The sequence below is a fragment of the Anopheles moucheti genome, chromosome 2, assembly GCF_943734755.1.
Source record: "Anopheles moucheti chromosome 2, idAnoMoucSN_F20_07, whole genome shotgun sequence".
Lineage (NCBI taxonomy): Eukaryota > Metazoa > Arthropoda > Insecta > Diptera > Culicidae > Anopheles > Anopheles moucheti.
Window position 1 is genome coordinate 34,924,121 of NC_069140.1, and position 22,882 is coordinate 34,947,002.

At 41.3% G+C, this 22,882-nt stretch overlaps 1 protein-coding gene across 3 annotated transcripts in view; it reads left to right on the forward strand.

The window, feature by feature from the left end:
* The window catches only part of LOC128299559 (galactosylgalactosylxylosylprotein 3-beta-glucuronosyltransferase P), a 61,947-nt gene that overhangs the window by 6,041 nt on the left and 33,024 nt on the right, over positions 1–22,882 (forward strand). Inside the window, exons 1-2 of one of the 3 annotated variants that reach the window (XM_053035563.1) lie at positions 2,464–2,537; positions 3,828–4,202. The gene's annotated coding sequence lies outside the window, so the exon portion shown is untranslated. Of the gene's footprint in view, positions 1–2,463; positions 2,538–3,750; positions 4,203–22,882 lie in introns of those variants that run through there. The other 2 variants (XM_053035562.1, XM_053035561.1) reach the window with 2 other exon arrangements.

The window sequence follows — 22,882 nt, forward strand, 5'->3', positions numbered from 1 at the left end:
TTAGATAACCAAAACTACACTTGATAGTAATCAAGGAATTTTGTCAATTTGATGCTAGTTTGTAACAGCCTCCATACAAAAAGTAATTATTTGCAGTGCCCTCATGTGCATGCATACCTCATTTTGTATTGTTACTCATAAGCTAATCATACAGGCGCATCTAATTCAATCATCGCATAAATTCTGATCCTATCCCGCATATCGGTATCTGAAAGCAGATATTCATTGCATTGAATTGCCAAAAATGATTAGATTTGAAATGACTCATGTACGTACGAGTTCCTAAGCCGGACGACCATTCGGCAGAACACCAAACCATCTCGCAGCTCATCCATTGCAACCAACCAGCATTCTATTCGATGCACCCTACATTGCTATAGGCCCCGCCAGTTGGCTGCAAGGCACAATTAGCAGGCATACATAAAGAGCTACATAATGCCAGGGGCATCCAAACGCACAACTATTGCACCAGGAGTACTAGCCTCTAGCTCTTTTATCGACCGTCATATCTCTAGACCGGCGACCTCCGACCTCCAAACCCACCATCGTACGGTCATGTGCGGCGTGAGACCGAACAGTACGCGAAACAACAATAACAATCACTAGAACAAAAAAAATGCATCGCCGCTCCCGGTGCAAGGTCATCGGGGGTGGGCTGGAACGGTTGGAATGGAATTGCACCGGGGCGCAGTTGCATCAATCGGTGCTCCATTAATCTGGCAGCGATTAGAAATTGAATTGCTAATGCTACCTCGTTCACCCACCATCCAGCGGTATGTGATCGTGGTAAAAAAAAGCAGCTAGCGGAAAAGAGGAACGAGCGAGTGGGCGCAATTTTCCGAACCCTGTTTAGCTGAATTGCTTGTGCCCGTGCTTGAGCGTGAGCGTAGTAGAGCTTGTGCTCTTTGAACGTGTCGACATCGGACCGGTTTCGGTTTGTGGTGTGTTTCCATGGAAAGAAAACAGACATCATGTGGAAAGAATCCATGCGGAAAACAGACCGAAGAAAACCCGTGAGGAAAACAAACGTTTTTCCAGCGAACGGAGCGGTTGCCTGGTCGCTTATCGAAAGGAAAACAAACCGCATTGCGAGAGGAATCGAGAGTGAGGGAAAATAAGAATGAGAGGAGAGAGTAAGCGCAAGCGATTTCAAACTCGCCGTTAAAATACTTGAATAAGAGCTGTTTGGAAATCATTTGTGTAAAGAAAAAATAAAAAAAAACCTCACGACAGTACGAACAATTTTTGTTGCAAAGAAATATCCACATAATTTTGGTGTATTACAGTTGAAGATGGACGAAATATGGTTTTGAATAAATCTAAACATTTTGTTTGCCGCAACCGGCGTAGAATTTTGCTCAACTTCTCACCCGTTGCAGCGCAAAATGCTCGGATCCAGCCTTGTACGAGGGAGATAAAATATCGTTAACAAACTGACGGAACAGAGACAACACAAGTGGAAAAGAAAATCTAATCCATTTGTTCTCCCAAAACAATGCAGGGCTATTCGTGGGCTTTTTTCATATTTATGTGAAAATTGGATTTAATTAAATTGTATTGAATTAGATTTAGGTTTTCTTAAATGTAACTAATTTTGATGCAATTTTATTGTTTAATTAGGCTTGCACCATAACATAATATTAGAACGTTTACCAGTAATTAGGTTGCAGTAAGGATAGTTGATTGCGTTTGTGACAGCGGGTCCGGTTCGACACCTATCCTAACCAGATATCTAGACCTCGTACGTACGACAAACTGTCCTTCTGTGAGTAAATGAATGTAAAGGACAGTCAGAATTGGTAGTCATCCAAAATTGTGAGTGCCACGAAGAAGAATAAAATAAAACAATTTAATGCGTTAGGGCTACCTTAGTTTATCATTGGATCGTGGAATCATACAAGCGGATAAATTGGTCTCTTGTCACTGGCACCACAGCGTTTGGTCTAATACGTTGAAGGTCGAGGGTAGAATCGCAGATGCTTTCAGTGATCAGGTCAACTTTTCAAAACTGTTGTACAGAACTCTAACTCAGAGTTGGACCGCATTGAGTATATCTGGTTAATAATGGTATAATAATGGGTAATAATGGGCAATAATGGTGCCAGAACCGTAAGTGGTTTGTTTGCTAAACAAATTGAAAAAGAAGCCCACCAAACTATACAACGAACATTCTTAAAAACGTCAACTGCGAGCCCTGCAATTTTCCACTGCCACACGCTCGCTCTCAGCGCGTACACGTTCTCGCTCGCTCTCCCGCTCTTTCGTACTCTCATAAACCCACGAAGCCCCACAGGCCAAAATGCTGATGCTGGAGAACACACAGTGGATGTGTGACCGTTTGACAACAGCAGTAGTAGTTGCGAGCTTGTCGGAGGGTTTATACGCATCGTCGTCGTCTACTAGATGATGATCCATCGTTAGTTATCACCCAACCAGCTAGTTTGTGTGTAGTTTGAACGTGCGTACAGGAACAGGATGCGTTCAGTGTTGCTAGAGTAGCAGAAACGTGCGTGTAGTGTACGGAACTACTATCGCTGGTGCGTTAACACAGAACGAAAAACACGCACGACCACCCCGTCGTCGAAAGCCACAGCAGAGTGCGCGATGGAAAAATAGGTTATCGATTGTTTCCGTCTTTTTTGTGTGCTGGTCGTTGGCAGCAGCAAAACATTTAACGCGCAAAGTGGGTCCCAAAAAGGAATGAAAAGAAAATGTCTCATTTACCATGGATTACCACGGACAAATTTGAAGCGCCACGGTGCACAACGTACGCATTGTTTTCCTCGGTGTGAGAATAGTACAGAGGGCATGTTTTGAAACGTTCTTTTTGCCGCAGTATGAAGTTTTCGTTTTAGGATAGCCTGGCACGGTCTGCTACGGTAGTTGCCGAGTGCAGGCTATTACTGGCGCAATATGTCCAGGGTGAAAATTGAGTTTAAATTGCTTAATAATACCTGTGTCCGGCTGTTACTAGCCCCCCCGATTCCCGTCTACGCCCGTCCTTCCCTAGCAGCCACGATTGGGGATGAAATCTTGCTCGCTTTGGAGGAGCGTTTGCGAATGAGAAATTCCCCGAACATACCGTACCCCTTTTCCACAGTACAAACAAACGCTCAAGGGTTGGCCTGGGTATGATCAGGTTTGCGGAAAGCATTTCCTCGCTCGCACGTGCGTGTTTACTTGCGTGCGTACACATTAACAGGAAAGCAAACGTAGACCGTTACTACCGTGTGCGTACCTTTGAACCGCAAAACCCCTCGCCTTTTTTTACATTTAATGGCCCCTTTCCGGGCGGTGTTTCGATAAATTAGAAATCCACCCCTTTTAGCGGGAAGCAAACAAGCCCCCTCATTGCAATAATGACGGTGTTCGTGCGCGTGTGTGTGTCCTGCTTTAATCCTTCACCTGCAGGTTGTTCTTGCTCGTGCCGTTTCCACAGCGACGTACCAGTGTTGTGTCAGTGCGTGTGAGTTTGTTGGTGGCTTAACCGTCCTTTGGTGCTGCGTTCTCCTTTACACCGTGGTTTATTTATTCGTAGGACCCAGTACCGTTTTGAAGTGTTTCGCTGATGAGTAGTGTGTGTGTGTGTGTGTGTGTGCGCCCTGTGTGGTGATTCTGGAACCACAAGAGCGAACAGAGCTCGCTTTTTCAGCACAGTACAGCACGTTCGACTGTGAAAGAACGACGCGACAGATCATCTGTCAAAATTATGTTTGCCGGTCGCGTCGTCTGCTTTGTTTGCTTCGTGCGGTTGTATGTGTGCCAGTGACAGCCAGAAAAAGATCGCAGCCGGTCGTGTGGAATTCATAGTTTCTTTCCCATTGCAGATATCGTCGTATTTTGCTCACTGCTTGCCGTGCAAGACCAATAACTTAAAGAAAATAGTGTTCCCCAGTGGGTCAGACAAAGGATTAGTTACTGTCCGGCGTGGCCAGAGATCACATTTGCCCATTTGGTAAACTGGCACGCTCTTGCACTCTCAGTGGTATTCGTGGCTCGTTGCCGTGTACGTGTGTTTGTGTTCCGTGAAGAATTCAATTTATCAACCGTCCTAGCCGGGTCCGCCAGGCAGTTGGGAATATCCCAGACCATCGTGGGCAGGGAAAGCATCGTATCGTTGTTCCTCGTTTGTGTGTCTCACCAACACACGGCCAGCGCCGAGAGGATGCAGCGTGATAAATTGAACTGTCACAACACGAAAGGTAAGGATAATCAAGTTATCATCATCTTCGGGCCTTAGCTTTTCCATTATCCACCGCCCACCGTTGCCCCTTGCTTCCATCTTCCGGCGAAGCAAAAAAAAGGGTAACCCTTTTCCGAAAAACCATCCCTAAACCTCAAATTTCCATCATTCGCGACGGTGTGTTTTTCATTGCAATGCGATTCGGAAAACCGAATTATTTGTGCCTCGTTTCCTTCGATTTCCGGCACCGAAGGACATCCGGATACTCGTGTGTGTGTGTGTGTGTGTGTATTTTTCCACTGGACCATTTTGACCGGGGCAGCCTTTGTATGGTTTTAGCGGTGCTGGTTCTGGCGCAAATGATAGATGATACTTCCGGGAACCGGAACCTGATCGTTATAGTGACCCCGACCCGGTCGTTTTGGGTGTGCGAGGTCATGCCACCATGCGTACAGCTACCATTTCGCTTCATAATATGCTTATTTATTGACCTCCTGGGAGGAAAGGTTATCAGTAGCGTTTTGGAGTCGGGTGTGTGGGGTAAAAAAGGATGTTTATGGTGCACATTGCCCCATCGATTGGCTGCATATTGATGAAGATCTATTTACATATTGGATTTGCATTAATTGCAGGATATGATATTGGTGAACTTCTTTAACCGAAATCGATTGTAATCGACACATCTTGCGGATACCAGTTGGAATTGATTGATCAGTTGGAAGTTTTGCTTAAATGATTATTAAATGATATAAATTTATTACAAAATAGAATGCAACACCACATGTAAAAAATATTATGTTGAAACATTGAGAATTACATTAAACAAATAATCGACAGAATGGACAAAATTAATACACCATGCAAATTCATATAACTTTTGCTTTAAAAGCTTCTTTCTTGGTGCTTACTTCACAAACAATTATAATGAACCGGATTTAAAAGTTTCGCATTATCTACGATGTAATTGGTTTACCCCAAACATTGATGCGATTGATAGGAAGTTGGTTCTAGTGATGATTGTGTACTAAGAAAAAAAAACAGATAATAAAACAGTACAAACAATGTTGGTAATAACTGTTCTGAAGAGGCCATCCAAATGCTGATTGTTATGTACTGTTCAACTTTTATATAGCCTCAAATTGATTCACTTCAAACCGTATATCATACCATTCGCGTGCACGATATTTCGTAAATACCATGCTCTTTGATAGGGTCTCTTTATTACCTATTACCTGTCACGCAGCTTTTGATGCAAACAGACATGCATTTTACTGCCGGCCGTAAAACGTCTGGGCTCAAACAAATTTATCTGCCATAACTTTATGTACGTTTGCAAAATATGGCAAACACCGGTAACACTGCAAAACGCCCCAGAACACCTTACCCATGACTCACAGTCTAGGAAAGATAGTAACAACGAAAAAAAAAGTACACACATCTTCCTTTGATAATGTGCTAATGGAGTAACGGATACCCACATCTTGAAGCTTTTTTTTTTTTTGGTTGAGGTAATGTTGCTTTTTCACACAGCCAACGTTCACACTGGGGTGAGATCGTGTCAATAGCTAATTAGCTAACCTCGGGCCAATAAAGTAAACAGACTTATTGGAGGCCGGGACTTGACTCGCTGTGGTGGAGTGGCGGGAAGTTAGATTTACGGCCATTCTCTATTTATAAGATACAGCGAGAAAGCTACGATGCGAACAGCAAAAAGCAAAGCTTATTCTACATCCGAAGTTGCCAAGGTCTCTCAGCAGTGGAGAGATTTTATGGCTTTTCTTACCATCGATGAAAGGATTAGGAATCAATTGTGATGAGTTTCATTTTGTTTTGTGTCATGCATCGAAACGGGAATGGTCGATGCTAATGTTGAATTTTACGATTATGTTGGTACTAATGCTGCTACCATTTTACTGTGCTCGTATAACATAAATCAACACCTAATGAATTAAAAATACCCTCATATTAAGAATACGTAAATAAATATGTACAATTACTTACTTATCCGGCGCTACCATCGCCTCGTAAGCTTGGCCCTGGTCTGGTCGTGGTCTCTTGGCAGGAGTCTCTAAACCTTTAAACCATTCACGATCGAACGCCGGCGTATGCCAATTAAATATTCCGGCTATATTCTTTCGGACGCCATCATTCCATCTCTGTTTGGGTCTACGTCTGGACAGTTTCGTTCAGTATCATTCTCATGACATGACTCGACCAACTTATCTTAGTGAATGTAATTTAGCGAGGGAATTCAAGAGAGAAACGATCAGATTCAGGAAATTTCGGGAAAGTTATCTGATAGCTTTACTCATTTTATACACTTGCACTCAAACGTCATTAACATATTTTATTATCGAGATTTCATATCATCATCTATACATCATCTACTCATATTATTGCACCATTGCATACAATGTCCTGAATGGTCCGTTGGTATTCTGCTAAGCATTCAGTACAACACACCACTGTCGTGGGTTCGAATCTAGACCCTTTTTTGTTTTAAGAAAAAGTGTCAAAAGTAATTTTAAAAGCTAGAAAAAAGATTCTTTACTGTGTGTTATCAATTAAGAACATAAATAGTAACTTAGTCGTACGATCGCATGAAATAATAAAGGAGTTCATTTCACTTTACCCACTGGCCCCTGCAACAACGTACAGCAATATAATGTCAAAGAAGTTTCCACTCCTCTTTTTAAACTGCACCAAACCATTAGCAGATACGAGTTTCTTTTCCACAGATTTTTTTCCACTCAATGAATTGTGTAAAGCAGTAACAGAAAAAGAAACTCCCAACTGGCGGGGGCGATGGCGTCGGAAATGGATTAAAAATTGTAGCAAAGTAGATACGGATGCAGAAAAGCAACAACAAAAAAAATGCCCGCTTCCATTATCATATCGTTTTCGCCTTACCCAGCATCGATCGGACCAACCAACGTGTGGGCCTGTTGGCCCAACCCGGTTTGGCGCGGTGATTACACCGAGATGACAACGGGGCAAGTGAGTGCCATTAGCTTTTGTAAGTTCGTTCTTTGTTTCCTTCCGGGTACTTCACCTGAGTGCGCGAGCTAGCAGTGATGCAAGCAAAGCTGGCATTACTTTGCAACTCAACTGTGCATCCAGCGTTGGCGTCGTACATCATTACCAAGTCCTGCATTTTGCCTACACCGTGTTCTGCGACAAAGATCCATCCTCACAATGCCACTGTACGTATGAAAGCGGGACTGAGGCGGATCCTTAGTGTGAATGTTTCTTTTTATGCAGCTTAATTTGAATCCACACGATTAAATAGCGGTGCGATAGGTTTATGAGTTATTTTAACTTTGAATTACACACACAACAAAACAAACACAAACTGCAAAAGCACAAACCATTGCGTGCTTTGTGTAACGCTTGTGACAGTAAATATAGCGTCTTGATTTATGGCGAAAAGTTCACCAACGTCGGATTGCGTTTTTATTGTTGTTGTTGATATTTTTTACACTCAAAAGCACCATCCTTGGGTCATTACCACCAGGTGGCACAATGTAATAAAGGCAGGCTTAAGTATGAATCAAAATGGTTTGTGTGTGATTTTTTTGACCCTCCACCCGCAAATGTCCCCAATGGGAACGGTTTGGTACGTGGCTACACAGCCGCAAGATGAATGAAAAATCGTCTGGTTGTCATTTGATTTTTTTTCTGGTACCGTTTATGAAGGGAGTTAAATTTTCGCACGACATGACGACCAAACCAACCAACCTCGAAAGCAGCTAATAAATATTTCATCAACTTTGTCGCGAATTGTGAAGCCTTCGTCTAGTGCTAAATCGCGGAAACTTTTCTTGTGGGGCAACGCGTTGAACCTTTTTGTCTTGTTTGGATTTATCGTAGCTTTTTTATGGTAAATAACTTTGTAACATTTTACTTTTGCCTAAAAGCGTTAATGGTGGACATTAGTTCATCAGGAATATTAGGAGTGCTTGCTTGATTATTCGTGTTTTAATTAAGTAGTTTATTTAATATTTTATGCTTGGACTAATTTTAGATATGAAGAATCTGGTTTATCGATTATCTGGATTTACGGGAGTGTATCTGGAAATAGTATGGAGATTCTAAAATATTTCAATACTTTACTCAATTTTTTGTCACAAAATGTTCTGTTCTTCAAAATACATTGCAAGAGTTGCGTGTTTAAGTAACTGACACACTGAACAGTGGCGGGTTTAACGGTAAGCAAACTAAGCAATTGCGGGGGGCCTCGAGTTGACGGGGACCCCGAGCTGACGGAGGCCCCGACCTGAGACAGGCCGAGAGTTGAGGATTTAACTTTTTTCAGGAAGCGGGTTAAGCAAAAATTGGAGTAAGCAAGCTACGGGTATGCAGGTAAAATCCAAGATAATTTTATAAGACAAAGTCTACTGATCTCCTGTTCTAAGAATGCCCCGATCTTGGGCTAGACCATTCTTCGGCAGGAGGCGAACACAGCGAATGTGTGCACAATTGTTCGAGCCAAGAACCCTTCAATGCATTGCAGGTGATGCAGTGCAGGTGATGAATTAGAACATTACTTACATTTCATAAGACAGATAAGAACACAATTCAAAGTTCAGAACTGAACATTCAGGAAATGCATAAAATTACAAGACAAATGTCACGCACTTTCCTAAATATTGAGATATTATTAAAAATTTTCTTAACCATCCCAATGCCAACTGCTTCACCGAAAAGATCGTTCTCCACTTTAAAACGTGTTAAATCATATTTGAGGAATGCACTAGGAGCAGAAAAGTTAAATAATTCAGCACTTTTGTATGTAGAGCAAGATTTATTAAATCAACTAGATACAGAGAAAATTATTCAGGAATTCGCCATTAGGAAAGTCATACGCTAAAATATTTAGCTCATATTTATAGAAAAGAATATTATTTGAAACATAATTAAATACAGTTGCAAATGAACTCCAAAACGATTAGAATCAAATTTTATTCTTTTCCATTAAACGCAATTTAAACTTAAAAAAATAAAATCAATGAGTTTAACCAAAATAGAATATTTGAATTAAATTAAGGAAAAAAATTAACTACAGGTATTTTCCATCTTTTTCAAATAAAACGTAAGATATATTTAATAATAAAAGCATTTTTATTAGGGGCCCTAAAACTATTGTTACTCAGGGCCTCCGCACTCCTAAATACGCCACTGTCACTGAAAGTATTCCATTTGTTGCATCGATTTAAAAGTTCGTTTAAAGTTCCAGGAATTCCAGGAAGGATTCCAGTTCTACTTCTACACATTTTGGTTCAACTTGAACAGACTTGAGAACAGGCTCCAGCTGTGTTTTTTTATGTTGAAACCACTGGATATTTACGAATTCAGTAGGTCGTAAAGCGTTAAGACGAAAGACGAAGGGCTAGGACTTCTTGTGACCCGATGTAAGACAGGCACGTGACCTGGTTATGGTAAATCAAATCCACGTGAAGTTCTTTTTCATTCTTTAATAATTGTGTTCTAAAACCGTTTCTATGGGAGCCCTTTCTTTGCCAAGTAATTAAAACCATATCAATAATGAATCTGCGTCTCCTGCTCGATGCTATCTGGAATGGCTTCCTTCCGTCAACTTTCGTTGCTTACCCAATTCTGCCGTATAGGGTGAATCGATTGATTCGATCGCTTACGTGTACGCCAACGATGACGGTGATGTTTTGTTCCGTATCGCCACTTCCTGGCAACGGCACTGTCATCAACAAGTGTACGTGTAAAGTAAATGAGCTGACGCTACGTGCGGTTGTTCCGATTTTTCCGCTTGAACTCCGGAACCGGATCGAATCGCCCATCCCTAACCGCGCGGGTTGGCCAAATCCTCGACAATGAAGTGCTATTTAATGTTTCGAAAATGGTGCCACCGGGCAAACGAGGGGCAAGTGAATGAATGCAAGGGGTAATATTGCGAAAATTTGCTGTGGGAACGGATTTTCTTGTACGTGTACGTGAGAAAGGTTTGTCCAGTGGCATCGGTTGCTTTTGTGTTCCATCCGTTCCAGCGGGAGTACACTTTTTTCAGGGTATAATACACACATACAGTCACAGCTCCGGCCGCGTTCTGGTTGTGTCCCTTGTAACCCGGTAGGACACACCTGCAATGGACGGCTTTTACGCACGCAATGCCTCCTAATGGCGTTGTTAGGCAGCTCGCCAGAACGGCCAATCGTTTTGCTTCGGAGTAGGTCATATGGGAACACTTCCTGTGGCGGATCGGTCCTACATTTCCCTCGGGGCCCACGGTAGTAAAAGTGCCTGATGTCCATTATTTTAAGATTGCCTCATTGCTGCCATGGCTATTGTCATCATCGCCACCATTTACCATCATGAGCGTCGGCGAGCATGGCGCGCATACGGTGGGCGATGAAACTAAGGCATCGGTTTAGGCTAAACTAAGCACGAGTCTTTGGCGAAGGTATTAAGGAATTACAGGACCCTGGGCTTAGCGGGCATCAACCGGTGGTATTCGGTGCTAGGGCGTGGCCTACTGTGGGTTGAATGCAGTCATTTTGCCGGCTTTCTTGCCAACGATTGTTTGGTGCTTTCGGTAGTACAAAAAAAAAAAGAAGGAGAACCGTGTACGGTTCATACGAGGATGAGCGACATTTCACCCAGGAACAAAAGGATATTTGAGCTCGCAAATTGAGAAAACTATGCAGGGCACATATTCTGGGATGGACTTTGCTCTGCTACGTTTAGCTATTAGAATAAATTGCTTCCACATTCTTCTTCGTTAATGGGTAGGCCACTGCCTTTGGTATTACCCCGAAGATAGATATAGTTCGGGGATACTTTTTTGTTGTTGACATTTGTACAATTTCTTGATGGTTGCGCAGTGCTATTTACGAGTGTGGGGTTTCTTGGGGTTTAAAGAAAAGGAAAAATATTACAAAATTTAAGATAACTGAACAGAGGATAAATGATTTGTTGATTGGTTTACAAATCACATGAATAAGGTTTTCAAGTTCAGGCAGACCATACCCAGAAATTTTATCACCTTATAAGATAATTTACAGTTAAGTTAAGTTAATGGGATAGGTTAATTAACAAAATTTTTGTAATTTTTGATGACAATTTGATAGATTTAATTTTTTCCAAACTTTGGACATTATCAAACACTACAGAAATGACCAAAATAACCCCACAAAGAATTTTTGGCACTTAAGGCACCCTTATATTATCATCTGAAGCCATTAAATACAAGTTGGACCATTTAGTTTTATGTAAAGAGCTTTTTGTAAAAAAAATAGTGTTTTGCGTATTTCATACGATGGGATATGATGGGCTAAGTGTTTTTCCATGCACTCAGTCGTACATCGTAATAACCTTTAAAAACTTTTATTTTTTTGCTTAATAAAAGGTCAAAACTATTAAATAACTTCACTCTTAACGAAAGGGGAAATTTCTTTCAAAATTGTTTTTTCTTATCGTCTTGGTTGATAAAATTCACCTCAAAACCGCAAAATAAACGAGGTTATGTTATCGTCCGGCACAAAAGTTATAACCTGAAGCAATTTCTATACAATCTTACCTTCAATTCTCCTGCGTACAGCAAGTTATCCAACGGTTAGCTAAGAAGGTGTGTATAATCCACATGACGCACCAGGCGTCTCCATGCAGTATGTCGCATAACGGCGACCCGAAGAAATCCAATTTTCAATACCAAACTGAACACCAAGGCATGGATGGCAATGGCACCGAGACATCTCGATGACCACCGTTTGTCGATAAGCTGCTGGTAAAACTAACAGTCCGAACTCTTATATATCCTGCCTCCATATATACTTTTTTTTCCAGATCTATTTTATCTTTCTTCTCGGTGACGCATTAGCCACCATGGAGAGCAGCGTTGTGGTTTATAGTTTTGCTTTGTGCATTGGCAAGAGGGAATAGAAAAATGGTAGAAGAATGAAAACAAAAAAAAAATAGGCAACGCTCGGTCAACAACGACAAGCGGTGATAGTAATCCGCTTATGATGTGTGTGTGTGTGGGTTACGGGTGCGAAAGTAAAAGAAAATACGTGTATATTCCCATTATCATTCTAGCGATAGACAGGGGGGCCTGCAAAGACTGGAGGGATTTCTACTTGGAAGTATTACAGGTGAAGAATTAAGCCTTACTGACAGGCTCGATGTGACATTGAAACGCAACAATTCCGGCCGACGTTCATCAATAAACTATGGGCTGTTCCCTTTTTCAGCTTCAGTCTGGTTCGGCGCACGTTGACTTATGTGTTGGGTCGGATTACGTTCCCTTTTTTATTGGAGACAACCCAAAAAAAACGCTATTAAGCATTCAGAATGGTTGGAAGATTTCAGTTAGATTACGTCTACTGTTGGAACCCCTGCAATTCGCGTTTAGATTCTAGTGTTTATCCAACTCTCCATTAGCAAGCACCACCTTTCTCGGGGAGTGTGAGCAAATCCGTTGAACAGCAAGCAAAACCACTGGACACGTACATCGGTTCCATAAGATCCCCAGCGTAGGTTCTCCCCGTATGTGTGTGCTATCTACTTATCTTTATTTACTGCAATAAATTTTCTCACCGGTCCGTGTGTGCGTGTGGGTGTATTGCGGAAAATCGCCATCACGAAGGAAAATACACTAAACCATAAATTAGCAAACTAAGTAATAGAAGCTTAATCTTCACTGCTCGCTCCATAATACTAGACAGAGCAAAAGCAAACCCGGAAAAGCGCACACACACACACATATTTATCAGACCAGGTAGTTGTGGAAAAACTTTTAATTTCCCGCACTGTTACTCCGCCATTGAGGTGAAAGCTTCGTGGGTGTGGCGGAAGGGGAACGGATTTTCCCGCGGGGCTACATTTCGAACCCGTTAAAGCACTGTAAGTTAAAGCTAAAATGTATCTGTTCTATCCGAGAAACCGGAAAACCGGTCTTGTGAGATGCATGGTTACAGTTTTCTTCCGACAATCGGCGCTTTGCCTTGGGTAGTTGGTAGTGTTGTCCTTTCGGTGTGCTTTATTGGTTTTATGGTTTGTCTACGAGGGGTTTTTTTGCGAAACGAAATGGAATGGAACAAAGGCAATTCATTGCCTTTTCACAATGTGGTTCTAGCAGAATGTGTGTTTCAGTGAAGAGCTTTTGTTTGTGTGCTACTTTCTCTGCAATGCTGTGCCCATGCCCGTGCAGGAAGGATCCTTGTTACTGGTCCGATTTTTGTGCCGGGATCTTTTGTTTGTGTTACTCAAAAACCATTCATTTCGCGTAAAACGTCTCGCTGTGAACAGGGACAAGTGAGTGTGTAAAGGTACGATCGCCATTAAACCACTCCTTCGTATACGATTTACGTTTTCTTCTTGTGAGAAAGAACCTTAACCGTGTCGGATGTGGAAAGTGATAAGGCAGATGGATGGCGAGTGCTTTTAAGCTTCGGCTAGATGTAATTGCTTCCGTTGAAATTTTGCTGTAAATTATGACTCGGTACAGCCCAACACACACTCACGCTCTGCTGTGCGATTAGGCAACTTCCTTCGCTGTGCCGTACAAAGAGATGTATGCGAGCGATGGATGATTTAGCTTTACATGTGCTTCCGACGCAGATAATTCCTTCCGGTGCATCGTTTTATAGTGAGAAAATACTCATTTTCTTATACTGTAACACTTAGCACAGTGTCGTAAGACGTGATGGTGATTGTCTATTTCTTCATTGACTCCATAACCGTCGGTGGTCTTCATCTGCCGCGTCCAAATGTTGGTTATTTAGGACTCGAAATACCCATTCAGGTGGACCTATGATGTCGCTAGTAGGAAAGCCAAGATTTAGACCGTCATCAGTTAATTAATCGAGCAAGCATAGAGCCTGATCGTATCGTCCTATGGAATTTGTGTAATTTTGGTCGGCAGTCTTGGTCAGTCCATCCCTTAAGTTTAAGTCTTTTGATCTTTTGAATGTTTTTTTAAAAGGTGGACATAGGCTAGCCGAGGTTTAAAGTCACAAAGAACATGTTATTGAACCGTACAATTCTATCAATTCTATTAGACTCAAAAAAATCAGACAAACTGAATGGAAGATTCACATTAAGACAAATTTAGCTGGGAAAAATATTTAAATAGATTTTAAATGACACTGACATTCAGTTCGTTCACTCTCAGTTCTATTTCACTTTCAGCACGGTAGCATGAATGCAGTTGTAATAAAACGACCATACTATGCACACATGCACGCAATTGAATTGTTTTCAATACATTATGATCATTTTGCCATTGTTCTCGGTATTTTTTACTGCCTCCGAATTGAATGTGCAATTAAGGAAAATGAAATGATTAATGTACTTTTACCTACAAAAAGGGAAAACAAGTGCGCGACAAAAGCTTAAATAATTAATGATATCATTCCCTGTAAAAAATGCAATTTATCAAATGCTTTGACTGGTGCTGCATCTGGTGGACCGTCTGTTGCACGGTGTCACTAAAATGGCGGTAATGGATACGTTGCACCAGTTGATATCATTTACAATAGTTCATTTCAATTTATTACTGCGTAGAATCGTAAGGACATCTGAAGTTGGTCGATTTTGTCATCATTATTATGGGTACATTTAATATTAACATAACATTGTCCGAAAAGGTTCAAATGCTGTAAGCTTGGAGACATTCCTTAGAAGAATGCTTAAAGCGATTCAGGCCGGGGAGGATATGGCTTAAAGGATATGGGAAAGTTTGTGACATTCAGTTGTTTTCCATAGGTTAGTTCATCCCGACGGCGAAATCGTTAGGAATTTGGAAAAAGGTTTCGAGAATGCCAAACTACCGCTTCGGATGGTATGATTCCAATGCAAAAGGTTGATTTAGTCCCAAAAGTCACGAGTGAAGTCAAATGCGCTCATAGGTGAAAAATGCTTAGCGGTCTTGAAGCTTTGAAGTTAGAATTTCTGCCCACTATGGCGCTCCTTGGAAAAAGTTGATTTCCTGGAATATATTTTAAAAAAGTTGTTGTTTGTTTGATGTTAGATACTTTGACCCTAAGCTACAGTCGTCTCTGTAAGAAAGAGGAGGTTTACTTTACAACCTTTATCGATTGAGGGCGCCCTCTGGAACGCAACAGGTTGAAGAGGCCATAAACTTGGAACATGATAGAAATATTGTTCTGCTAACAATAAATTCAATTGTGTTGGTATTTATGTTAAGCAAGTATTTTTGTATTACCGAAATGCAAAAAGGATTTTGTTTTTAAAGCAAACTTTTAACGATACACAAAAGGGCTTGGAAAATAACGGAAAATGGGTTTTAAAACAGCATTATCATATTACATTCTTTTGGATGAACATGAGCTTGTCCACGGAAATGATTTTACGCTTCAAAGAGTTCTACGAATTGTGTAGCGTAATTATGCTTGCTCATATAACAAGTTTTTACAGTAGACAGGATTTTTTTTAAAGCAAACTTTTAATAATGCACAAAAGGGCATGATATACAGGGGAAAAATGGGTTTAAAACAACATTATAATATTATAATCGCTTGGATGAACATGTGCATGTCCAGGAAAATGATTCTACGCCCCAAAGAGTTCCGCGAATTGTGTAGCGTAATTATGCTTGCTTATATAACCTGTTTTTACATAAAAAAAAAACTGGCACTGTACACAGTGAAAACCGCCAATGTTGCTATGACACTACGCTCTTTTTTGTTGTTTTATAAATTATGCAGCAATGCGCCGTTCGTTTGCTTTATAACGAGCGTCATTTTTTTGTGACTGTGTTTTACTTATTTCCATGGCAAAAAAAAAAATAAACATGAGCATAAAGCATTGAAATGCTAATCACGTACAGACCCAGGATAGTGTGTACCGGTGTACCGGAGGATGGTTTACCCTTAAAATACATCTTGGCATGCATCCTGTTCCAGACCCGATCCGCTAATGAATCGCAACGCTAAGCTTCATTTCACTTACTTACACATGCAAATGGTCTCGCCGACGACGGGGCACGGTCGGTACTACCATGTTTGACTCCATTTTTCCCCATTAAGAACGAAGTTAATTATATCCCCCACTGGAACACGGGCATTCGGGCGGGTACGGGGTTCGGGGTAGAAAACGAACTGCTTCCGCTCCCTCCGGCGGGGACCCTGACGACGACAACAGCGGCGACAGTGACACAGAAAAGTTATGTTCATCAATCATCATCTTTACGGCATCAATCTGTGGGTTGGAATTTGGTTGCGGATTCTTTCGCGCTAATATGCAGTAGAATCATAATGCGTCCCTGGGGTGGACGAGTTGTAATGTGACAAAACGATTTACTATACGAAAGCATCGATGTACGAAAAAAAAGTACTGGAAGCATGCGGCTAGCTAGAAAATTCTGAGAAATTATATAAACACTATAAACGAGCTATCATGATATACAACTTGGGCGCTAAACTTCGCCTGTAATTTGTTGCACGTTTCCATAACTGCTGTGGTAAGGGCATTATCCCTTAACTAAGCACCTTCAACATTCGGGACGTCATTGCGTCATGTGCTGGGCAGGCCAGCCGGGTTAGTCACTAATGCCATTAAAGCATCTTAGAAGATTAGTATTTATTATACTGTTTTAGCCGTACGAACAATTTGCTGCCAAGCCTTATGACCTCCAGCGCGAGCGTGTTGTTTTAGATCCTAGCGCTGTTGTCACACTGTTCGAAACGCAATGCGCAATATCTTCGCGTGACTAGCTGCAGCGGCTAAAAGATTGTAATAGTCGGTTGATGGCGAAAGCTGGCTGGCTTATCGGCTGGCCTGAACAACACGAGCCGAACGATACGAAGCGACCAACGAGCGCATCTTTCGTGATGTCATTCAATTGAAATCATGAAATGCTATTTTAGTTTGCTCGAAAACAACTGTTCCAGTGGGATGGGATGATATGATAAAACCCCAATCCGCAAGCTTGCTGATAGTGGTTGATGCGTCGAATGCGAATTCTCGACGGTCGTGCACGACGTAATGAGAAAGTGGATTAGTTTTTCATGGAACAGCCCGTTTTGTGGGGAGTGGATATCATTCTGGGTGGAATAAACAGACCGAACCGGTAGTTTTGTCAGCATTAATATTCAAACTTCGAACATTAACTTATCATCGATAATTTATAAACCTTGAAATATTATGCGTTTAAATGTTTGATGCAATGATAGAGAATAAAAGTATTATTTTGACTATTTTTATTAGAAAAAAAAGTATTACACACACCGTCTGTCATACTCCCTGCGCTGGAAATGATCTAGATTCTCCGGTGCTAAGTGAAACATAATGCAACGTCCGATTAGGCTTAATTTTACAACAAAACCCACATGACCGTCAACGAATCCGCCTCCCAAGCTACCATCATTTTGCATGATTTAGATCGTTCCAGCACAGCATACACTATCCGCACGCTTGAAGCAAGATGTCCATCCAGCGGGATCAGTTACGCCATCATCATCATCATCATCGTCACATTGAGGGACGCGAAATAGGGGCAGAGACGTACGCATACGCAAATTGATGTAATGAATACAGTGATTCGACAAAGTGTCGGACCACGAACATGGCATTACCGTAGCTACTCTCCGCTGTCCGCTCCGTGTGGGTGTTAATTAATGCAGCGGCACGATGATGATGGAACGCATTGCGAACCGCTGCCTCACCTATAAACCTATTGTATTGCATTTGAATTTGGAACGCTTGGCGAATTCTTTTTTGGGTGTGTGTATGCGTGTGGTAAAAAGCCATAACATCTGATCCATTGGATGTGGCTAATGTTTCACTTCCGTTAAGATGCGTATCGGCGACGATTGGTTAATTGGGCTCATGTTTCGGATTTTGCGGTAGTTGATGGCAAATTGTAACTAGTTAACTGATAAGCTGACTAATGAGCCAACATAGCTGAATGTTTTTGCCACATATGTTGTGAATGTGTGTGATCAAAGGCTTTGGCCAATTGTTTTGAAGAAGTTTGCAAAAAAAGAGAAACCGAAAAATTTCCATTTTCATTGGATGGAGATCGATTAACATTTCAAAATGGCGAATTTAGGAGTATATCGATGTTAGAGAACTTCTCGAGACTACGTTTTCCTACCTTGGGACCCTATAACCTCAGGATTGTCTAAAACATTTGACTTCCCTTTAGTATCCGTAGTTAGTTACTTGATACTTTTTACGAACGAACGATCCGGATGGGGCATGATACCGGCGCACGGTTGTCGTGTCGTTTTAAGATCGGTACCAGTACGATTTAACCCCGGGATCTGCCATGATACCATAGGCTATTCTTCTCAAAGTCTCTGAAATTCCATAAGCAAAAATAGCAACGCTTTATGATCAATACAATGACGCTTTAAGACTTTCTCAACAATTGCTTTACTGATTTGCGTTAATATTAAAACTGTAGTTCAACAAGAATTTGAATGAAAATTTAAATAGTTATTATTTAGAAACAGGTCTAGCAAACCTATACAAGTCATTAAAGAATATATTTACGCAGCTGCAGGGTTGAGTCAATCTATCCGATCTTGCCCTGTTTTGAGGGGATACGGTCAACCCTAATGGCAAACCTTGAAGCTGCATGTTTGACAGCTGTATTTTTGCAAAGATTGCAGATGTACGAATGAAACAATGAATTATTTAAACCAAATTTTGTAGACACATCAAATGTTTTAAATTGTTATAAACGATTGTACAAACATTGGCAGTGCTCCAGCGTTGCGTAACTCATATTTTCCAAACTTTTTTTTTATTGTACGAAACCAAGTTTAATCATCTTTGCAACATAATGCAAATGTGTTTTAGAGTTGTTGTTAAAAGACGGAAGTTTCCTTTTTCTCCGCATACAGCTAAGCTGCCAACATCCGGGACACCGGCAGACGACCGGTGCTGTGCCCCGGTGAATAAAGATGGCAATTGTTTGGAATGGCCCTTTTGCATAATGCGCGCACATCGCATCTGCTATAGCTTGAATCTCCGCCGTACGTTCTGATCCTTGCAATGATGAAGAATGATGAAGAAATAAAACGAAACGTCCGTAAATGCAAGGCAGCGCGCGTAAATGGTTGGATGGTTGAAATCACTGCCAGTAAGTCGTTCCGTGGTGCGAGGTTTGAACCGGTCGACGTGGATAAAGTTCGACAATGTTGAATGAATACCGTCGTAAATATGGGTTTTACGAGCGTGTACGCATCTTCGCGCTATCCAGTGTTTGTTTTACCTTTTGCAGAAGCCGAAACGATTGAGCGAGCGTGAGGTTAAGTAAAACAGGTGCAAAAGGGATTTGTGGAGCTGGATGGCTTCCCACGGTGAGTTACGGCGAGAGTTTTTGCCTTTGGTTGGTGAAATTTAAATAGAAATGATAATATCGGTTGGATGGGTTTCAATCAAACATGGATGGAAATTAATATTTTATTTCGAAACGTTTGTATATAAATGATATCATAATAGAAAAAAATATTTTTTTCCCAGAAGATTAACTAATCTTTAGAGCAACCTTGTGAATGATAAATGAAATTATCAAATTCATACCAATAATGATGGATGATATGCCACTCGATTCGATACGATAAATGGCCAAAATGGTTAGCTCCATTCCTCGGAGAAGGTACGAATTCCGCAACAGGCTTCTTGATCCTTCGAGGAAGGATATTTCGGACAGGATCTTCTATTTTGAATTCGTTCTCCTTGGTTAAGGAAAGCTAACGAGAGTAACTTTTTTTATGTTCGACGGCGAGTTGAGTTTGGTTTGGAGTTTTATTTCAGTAAAAATCTGAAATTTCTGATAGGTCCCAAAATTTCTAGTACACCGCTTCTCTTGGGATACTACGGTTATTGGTTTACTATTACTGCCTTTTCTCACACGTCATAACAGACATCAAATCCTATCTATCGCGGTCCACCAAATGAATATCTAGTTACGATTTATAAAAATCAAGCAAAGCCAGACATGGAAAGCTAACACTTTAATCTCTTACGTGCCACAAAGCCATGACTAGATCATACAACTTCAGGGCTTTTATACAAAGATTTTTTAAATGAAGAAAAAAAGGACATTTATGCCATAATTTTACTTATTAGTCTTATTTATTACAAAAATGCATGGGATTGCCTTTGAACAGCATTTTCTCCAAATTTGAAATTGGGTACAACGGTTCGCGTGTCATTCGCGATACTTTACTGCAGCAATGTGAATCTAAGCCCGCTGCAGACAACAGCCGGGATATGTGGCAGTTGGCAGAGCTTTGAATTTTAAATTTTAGACTTGGGAAATTTTAGATAGCACTGATGAATAATATGCACCTAGGTTCAGCTAAACAGACGAACATCACGCAGCGATATTCATCAATCTACCCCGTGATGTTTCAGAGAAAATTACGCTTCGGGATTACGCTTTGCGATCACCTTATAATTCTCTCCTTATAATCACCATTGATCCCAAGTTTGGGAGCTTTTCTTATCACTAATGATCACTAATGAGATAATATATAATAAATACAAATATGTGAATTTTCAGAGGACAGTTTTTTCTCATAAAGTATTTTTTTAATTATTTATTACTACTTTACCTTTTTACCTTTATTACCTTCTATATTAAAAAGTACTAAAAGCAGGAACACACAAGCCCATAATTTAATTTCATATCTTTGGGATGCTCACTTAAAAAAAACATAATAAAACATTGCAAGCCAGACGCCATTTCGTGGATAATCAATCATCGTGAATGCAACGTACGATATGCTAAAGTATAAAAACCAAAATCAACAACCCATTCTAGTTACTCACCACCCCGCTGTGCAGTGGTCCGCTAGTCGCTTCTGCATTAATGCTACGCATGCAAAATGCCACCAAATTATACACCCAACTCAAAAACACCGTCTCCACGTACGTGGGTCGAATAGGGACCGAACACATTGGGTTTGGGGTGGGTCGTGTTATAAATTTCATTCACGGAAAAACCGGCCCGTACGACGCAACACATGTGCTGCAGGGAACCAACTCATAATTAAAAGTGCCACCCAACCTCGGGGCTGGGTAGTTTATGTTAGTTTATGCTAGGTTTATGCTGATAGCCGTTTGAAGAACCCGAAAAAAAAACACAATTGTTTTGAACGAAACAAACACAAACAAATATCGGGTGGTACTGCAAACAAGGGCGCGCGCACAATTCACATTGCACGATTGTTATTTCACCGTTAAAGTGAAAAATTTGTGTGCTTGTTTTCGTGTGGATTTTTTTTTTGGGGGGATTGGTTTGGTTTGGTAGGTCAACTGGTAGAAAAGGTAGAAAAAGTGGGCAAATAGTTATACTAACGGGTGGTGTTTTGGGGCTTTGAAAATTTGCAGCTGGCCCGTTTTCTGGTTGCGAAGCGGTGCTGCACGAGTAGTGCGCACGACGCCGCGCCGTTACGCGAACAAATGCGAATGAATAAAACGCGAAACTTTGGTAATTAAATTTGCAACTGAGCGGCGAAAAAATAGTGCGCGGGCTATGTATTCGGAAGCAAAACTTTGTCTTTCCTCCGGACCGGGAGCGATAGGAAGTCATTGTGTGTTGGTTGCTCCATTTTCTGACCACGCTTAGAATTCGCGCCCATTCGGCGGAGTATGTTCCGCGCTGGGTGCATATATTGTTGTTGGCAACCTGGAGTAGTTGACGAATCGATCCATCAACATTTCATTTAGGTACGCCGAAAACCGAACCCGTTCCATCATCGGAACATAGCTTTATGGGGTGGAAAACAAATTATCGTGAAAATAGGGTACGCGGTTTTCCCGGAGGTTGTTCTTTGCGCTTGTTGTTCGCCACTGGACGCGTTTTGGTGAGTTGCGAACACTGAACATTAAGAGATGTGTGCAAGCCTCCCTCCTTGCCGGCTATTGATTTCTTCGCTGGCTTGGCTCTATTTTAAGATAGACACACGGGCACAATAATGTTTCAGCCGCTATTCCCACCGCTGCAGATGGCTACTGGATGGTGGCCATTTCGTTTCCCCGTATGAAAGCCGGCGTGTTTTCACACACGGAATCCCCCGACAAAAGCACAGATAATCACCTTAATGAACGATTGTGCAAATAGAATTGATTTTCCCGTGCCATCCACCAGCTCCAATGTGTTGAAAGTTGTGTACATACACAACGGTTCGCCATATTCTATTTCCGAAATCATCACTCGTCTTTTCCGGTTCCGGGGTGGGTATATATATATTTTTTTTTAGCGGACATTTCTGCATAGTGCTCCATTTGCTGCTCTATGTGTGGCCCGCTGTCAGCAGGCATTACCACCGCACCTGGGTGGCGCACAGTAGTGTGCCGTAGCGGGGTGGATAATATTTATAGCTTTTGGAATGTTCGCGGAATGCTGCCAAACCTATATGCGGTGCCATTTTGTGCTGCAGGAAAGGCATGTGCTGACCCTGAATGTGCTTACGAAAGATGGGAAATGCATTAGTGCTGCGTTTTGGCACCGGCTTATGCAATATTGATAGAATACGGTATGAAAAGCTTCTCGAATGTGGAAAAAGTTACTTTATTTGTTTGAGAGATACTTTTGTTATACGTTGATTTTATGATTTTATATAATTTTAATTAAACCTTCAGGATTATTGTTGCCAGGATATTTGTTGCCACATAGAACAACAGATACTTACTTATCAGGCGATAGTCCTCTAAACCTCCTACGATCGAGAGTCGTCGTCAGTCAACCTC